Source organism: Lycium ferocissimum, chromosome 1, assembly GCF_029784015.1.
Source record: "Lycium ferocissimum isolate CSIRO_LF1 chromosome 1, AGI_CSIRO_Lferr_CH_V1, whole genome shotgun sequence".
In the NCBI taxonomy this organism is placed as follows: Eukaryota; Viridiplantae; Streptophyta; class Magnoliopsida; order Solanales; family Solanaceae; genus Lycium; species Lycium ferocissimum.
In genome coordinates, this window is record NC_081342.1 from 72,073,131 (window position 1) to 72,079,936 (window position 6,806).

The window sequence follows — 6,806 nt, forward strand, 5'->3', positions numbered from 1 at the left end:
ATATGCCTGTATTAGTTGTTCCTATCCAAATACGTATGGGAACTTTAACTATTTTGTAGTCTTTACGTCAAATAAAACCTGTAGAATTATTATGTTTTAACCGTTGAAGAAATTTCCAAGTTCATTCTGCTATAGTGAGTGCAAAATTGCCTAAATAAATTTCAGTCTAGTATTGTGGTTTCTAATATTGCATTCTCTATTATAGAACCAGTTGTAATTCAGTAATATTTTCAAGTAATAGAAACATTGTTTGAAGTTCCATTGGAAAACCAGATACAATATCCTAAACAAACCCTTTCTTGGTCATTTACTGATAAGTTGGAAAAACAAATGCAATGTCTTAATGCTTCTTTGACTTCTTGGTAACCTAAATGCCTCACTCTTCTATTTGTTCGACAATTTCTTTTTTCGATAGTCGATTTGTCTAATTTTCAAAACAAAATTGTTCAGATTAATTATTTGTTAAAAAAGTTACTAGCATTTCTAATATTTAGGAACTATATAGTTGCAATTTTCCTTATACCTATATAACAAAAACATACACTTCAAAATATTTAGTCCAAGTTATGTAGTTTGAGTTTTGGGAAAGCGAAAAATTCAATAACTGGATGTGAGTATTAACCAAATATTTTGAATGGGTTAAGAGCCTTATGTACCCATTTGAAAGAAAATATTTAAATATTTTGATGGTCCTATTACGTATTAGCGTTTATGCATACTTGTTCTTACTCATAAAGTCGGTATGTGTTGTTCAACTGAACATTATATATAGAGCTAAAGAGGTCGTAATGATCAGGAAGCGTGTTGGGTAAATGAGCTTTATCTCCATTATAAATGGTCTTAGAGGAAGAAGCTATCACTTGGAAGGAATATAAGAAGGCAAAAGACATAGATTGACCCCTAAACTAAGCCTGTCAATTGGGTCGGGCCATATAAATGGGGGTCACATGGGGCCGGACTGGGGGCCGGTCTGAGCCATAGTTAATGGGCTGGGTTGGAGGAGGGAAGGGGGTGTCCGGCCTAGCCCCCTACCCAGGTAGGGGTACATAGTTGGCTAATTGAGCCGGGCCAGATTTTAATTATTTTAAAAAAAATTCTAATACTAAAATTTATTAAGTTTGATACTTTAAATCTAGTTGTTGTCAACTTTATTTTAACCATCAAGTTCCTTGAATTAATTGTTAGAACCCGTATTTTGTACATTGGAATAATCTGGATTAATTATGATAAGTTAAGGACAAAAACTATTTCGGGATACAAAGTCGGGATTCTTGACTTTCGATTTTATTTTAAGATATAAGTTGTGCATGAATTTATTGGTATGGAACAATTAGGAAAATTTGGGACCAAAAGTGATAAAATTGGAAGTGAAAAATCATCCACAAATTCCATGTGGGCCGTGCATAGTGGATTGTGGTGCCCACACAATTTGTGTCATCTTTTGAGTGGAACAACTCTTTAATGTGGGCCAAGGGACAATTGTGCAATTCATTAAGTGATAAAAAGATGACCACAATTCATTTACTTCTTTCTCCACTTGAACAAAAAAAAAAAAAAAAAGTGAAGCCCCTCCATTAGAAGCTCACGCCAAGAAGGCCAAAAATCATCCCCTCTTTTTAGCTCTTCTAAAATTATTCCATTGATGTAAACCCACTATATTGAGGTCCCTAAGTAGCGTGGAAGCATCGTTGGAGCGATCAACCCATTATTTTCATCCTTGGGGAAACCCTAGCCTATTGGAAGTTGAAGAAGAAAAGGTAAGATTTGAGCTTGCTTTTGTGTTATGAAGGTTATATTCATGATGTAGTATGTTAATATAGTAGAATATCATGAAAAATGTTATGTTGGATATGAGTTGTGTGAAAAGGGGTGCCATCCGTGTGAAGTGTGTGTGTGTTGTGTGGTGTTGAGTTGATAAATTAGTTCCTTGTAGCTTGTTGATTATTGTAGGGTGAAGAGATAGACTAGAACCATCTAAATGTGTATATGTGTAGATGTGGGTGTGGCCGTATATATGGCCCCAATGTATGTCGAAGATCGCATTAATATCGCCTCGCGTTTTAGTTGTCGTCAATATGAATTCTAGTTTGGAAATGAGCATTTAATGACTTAAGATTGATGTTGAGATTGTGTGGGCTGGTTTAAGGCCTATTGTGCGTTGATGTAATTTGTATATTTTATGAAAATGATATCGTTACATTGTGGATTGTGACACAAAACATGACTTGAAAATGAGGAAAGTAAAAGGCTCTCGGGTTTGCTCTTCGGCTATGGGTACTCGTTTTGTGATGAATTTTGTGGGTCTGTTTTTGGGTTGTTATAAATTTTGTAGTGACATTTTGCTTTGTTGTAATTTTCGTGGCTGCTCTTGTTGAGTCGAAATGCAGGGATTATAGTTATGATTATGTACAATATATGTAGTATATTTGTCGGAGTAAGCGTTCATGATTTTGGTCTAATATTGAAAAAGGGTTGGATAAACATAAGGAATTAGTGTATTAATCACTTTGTTGTTGTGGTTGTTGTACTCCATGATGTAAAAGAGAGTTACTATTGTTATTTTGCCTTTTCGAATTGATGATCGATGTTGCTAGGTTGGTTATTGTGGTTGTTGTTGCTGATTTTGAGCGAGTTAAATTCTCGGGATAGCCTGTTTTCAGGGGAAATGCTGCCCAAATTTTTGTAGAATTAAGGGCGAATTTGGAAAGTAAGGCCTAAAAGTCATTAGCTAATGTTTGGCATTTTATGGCTTGTTTATAGATCGCGGGCAGCCCGAATCATAGATTGGATTAGCTTGAGTTTGGGTCATTTGAGAGCGTTTGAGGTATGTAAAGTAACCTCCTTTTTGGCATGTCTTAGTTAAATTAGGCTATGATTCAAGCCTCGAGGAAACTCTATTCTCGCAATCCGAGCTTGTATATGATTTGCACTTGTTTCCTTGGTATCCTTGTGCTAATATGCCATAACGTTGATCCTTATACCCTTGGAATTAATAATTTGTAAAGACTTAAAAGCTGATTTTTTTTTTGAAGAACTTATTCTTTAGCGATTCCAAAAACTACAAACGCTCATAACTTTCTCAAAAAGCTCGGAATGCTTTGAAACTTTCGTAGGAGTTTGTATGATATATAATGAGTATGTTTTTCATAGGCGGGCTCGGTTCGGGTCTATACGTCCGTGGGTCCCGCGACGCCCTTTTATGTGAATTCGATAACTTTTGAAACAAAGGTAATAATTATTATTCCGATTTCGAATATGACTATTTTACTTATCTTTTGGATTTATGATATTGATTTTATGCATATGATTACTCACTACTCCGCTCGTGCCTACTATGATATCGTTCGCCGGTTCCCGGGCCGGTTCTGTTGTCGTGCGCATTATGATGTTTAGGTGTTATCTTGTGATTATGGTTCACCGAGTTCTCGCTCGAGGGACGGGTTCCACTTATGTTTGGTGTTATCTTGTGTATGGCGATATCTTTGTGTGTGATATGTGACGGAGATTCGGAGATTTGAAACTTTACGGTGTTATCTTGTGTTATGGCGCCATCGACAGTGGGCGACCATATTTCTGTGCCTCTATGCATGACTTATATTTTGAAGTAACATTTTGATATTTTGGAAATGCATTTACTTTTGTACCTCTATTTCGATTTGATCTCATTTGTATATTACATTTTCTGCTTTGCATACGGTACATATTTCGTCGACCCCCTTTCTTCGGGTGCCGTTTCATGCCTGTACGGACGCACGGTTGGTGATCCACACTGTTTAGGACACCCTCTTACGCTTATTTGGAGTGCTCCTCGATTAGGAGCTTATACTTTTGGTATATATATTCGTCCGTTGCATTTGTATATATTGTTCATGGGTACGGCGGGGCCTGTTCCGTCATATGATTTGTTTGTACGTTTAGAGGTACGTGGACATGTTTTGTGGGTTGTGCCTACTTTTGTACGGTTGTGTTTGTATATGTTGTGTTTGGGCGATTCCATTCGCCGCGCGCCGGTCCGCATATATATATATATATATATATGTGTTGGTTGGCCCCCTGTGTGGCCTTTGTTGGTATTTTACGTACGCGCGGGGTTATTTTGGATAGTCGTAAAACAAAGGAAACTACGCAAAATTTTTAGGGCCCAAAATTATATAAATTTGAATCACGACCTTGGTTTACGATATATACACGGTTATATACTTGGATGCGTTTGATATACCTTGTGATAGCGTTTGATAGGTGTGTTTGGGTGCCCGGATCGGGCACTAGTCACGGCTACGGGGTTGGGTCGTGACGAAGTGGTATCGAGCGGTTTGTCCTCGGAGTGTCCACGGATCGTGTCTAGTAGAGTCTTGTTTATCGATGTGTTGTGCACCACATCTATAAACGAGGAAGGCTACGGGACATTTAGGATGTTGTCTTTTCTTCGATCTTAGATCGTGCGATAGAGCTGTGTTATCGGGATGACTCTTTTCGACGAAATGCTGTGTTTTTCTTTCGCGATGCCTCCGGGAAGGCCACGGCTGCCCGAAGGGCAAGTCTACGACTGCGGTGAGACCGGCGAGCCGGGTGACTACTAGGGCTCGTGCTCGGACCCCGGATTGTGCCTCGGATGATGCTGGATGCGCTGCGCCGCCGGTATCGAGGGATTTGGGAGCAGCCACGGTGCGGCCAGGCGGCTCCACCGCCAACTCCCGCCGGCACCGGTACCGATGCCTCCGGTTCCCGGCCGGGGGCGGATGATGGGACCTGCGTGAGGCGGTTCGGTTATTGACTCGGTTAGTAGCGGGGCGGGTCCCCGGACGAGGGGGAGCGAGGGGAGGATCGTGCGGACGGGCGCGATAGTCGCGAGGGCCGTGATTTCTTACTTTTTGGGCCACCGAGTTCTTCGGGTCCAAGCTCGCGAGAGGACCCTTATGAGTTTATCCGACGGATGCGGCGTACCACTGCCGATTGATTAGTGCCCGAGACGAGTCGGTTGAGATGGCGTCATACCGGTTGCACGATGTAGCGGCTAATTGGTATGAGTCGTGGATGCTGTCCCGGAGGTGAGGTGCCCCTCCGGCCGTATGGGGCGAGTTCTCGGTTTTGTGGCCCATTTTGCGCCTCGGAGGTGAGGGCGAGCCGGGGTAGACAATTTCTGTTGTTGACGACGGGGCGAGCCGATTCGGGAGTATCGCTTAGAGTTTGATTCGCGGCCGGATATGCGCCGCGTATGTGGCTAGCATGGCCGGCCGGATGCACGGATATATAGTGGGGCTAGGATCGGTACTTCGTTGATATTTGTTTGGTGCTAGCGGCCCGGACCGGCATGGATATCGCCCCGTACGAGAGCCCGCGCCCGGGCATGGAGGGACGGACGCGGAGAGGGCGCCGGCCGATAGAGTTGATGACGAGGGGTCGGCCAAAGAGGGCTAGATCATCGGGTATACTGAGGGATTTCGAGGCGAGCGACCTCGGCGGCGGAAGCGGATATCCTCCCTGTCGGCACGGGGCACACCCCGCGGTTTTACGGCCGGGGGAGATCGGAGGGGCGCCGAGGTTGTTCGGGGGCGAGGCCGAGCTCCCGAGGTTTTCGGGCTCACGGTTGGACGAGAGACTCCGGCGGTCGAGACGAGACCTCCCGGACCTCCGTGTTCCTGCTGTGGGGGGCACCGGGAGAGTGTTTTCGTGCCCGTGCGTGTTTTACTTGTGGCCGTCGGGGCCATCGATGAGAGGCGTAGGTTGGGGGTGGTCCGGGCGGTTCGCTCGGTCTACCGGATCAATCCGGTGGTTCATCTTCGTCCTCGGTAGCTATGCGCCTGGGGGCGAGGTACACCGGCGTCGGCGGGCGGGCGAGGGGTCGTGGTGGAGTTCACTGGTTCTAGCGGTCCTTCGAACCGCATATATGCTTTAGCCGGCCGACGGGACCGGAGGCGTCGCCTAATGTCGTCACGGGTATATTCTTGGTTTTCTCTCGAGATGTGTATGCATTGATTGATCTGGTTCTACATTATCGTATATTTCTCCACTTGTTGCTAATAAAATTGGGATAGAATCGGAGTCGATAGAGCCTTTTGAGGTAGCTACACCGGTAGGGATTTTGTTATAACCGGTCGGTTATAGAGATTGTTCGGTGATTATACGTGGCCATTTGTACTAAAGCCGATACGGTAGAGTTAGATATGGTAGAGTTCGATGTGATTATGGGTATGGATTGGCTAGCTTCTTGTTATGCTAATGTTGGTGTCAAAAAGAAGATAGTCCGTTTCCGGTTCGGGGGGAACCGATTATAGAATGGGCGAGTAATACTGACATCGCCGAGGGGTAAGTTTATTTCATACCTCGAGGCTAGGAGAATGATCGAAAAGGGTATATATATCATACGGTTCGTGTTCATAATTTGGAAACGGAAAGGCACCGACTCTTCAGTCAGTCAGTGGTTAATGAATTTGTAGATGTATTCCCAGATGAGCTTCCGGGTCTTCCTCCCGAGCGGGAGATAGAGTTTGCTATTGATTTGTTGCCAGATACTCAGCCTATCTCTATTTCCTCCGTACGAGAATGGCACTGCGGAATTGAAAGAATTGAAAGAGCGGCTGAGAGATTTATTGGAGAAGGGTTTTATTCGGCCTAGTACATGCCATGGGGAGCGCGGTATTATTTGTGAGAAAGAAGGATGGATCGCTACGGATGTGCATTGATTACGGCGGTGAATAAGGTAACCATCAAGAATAAATATCCCCTCCCAGGGATTGATGATTTGTTTGATCGGTTGCGGGGTGCCGGTGTTTCTCGAAGATAGACTGCGGTCGGCTATCATCGGT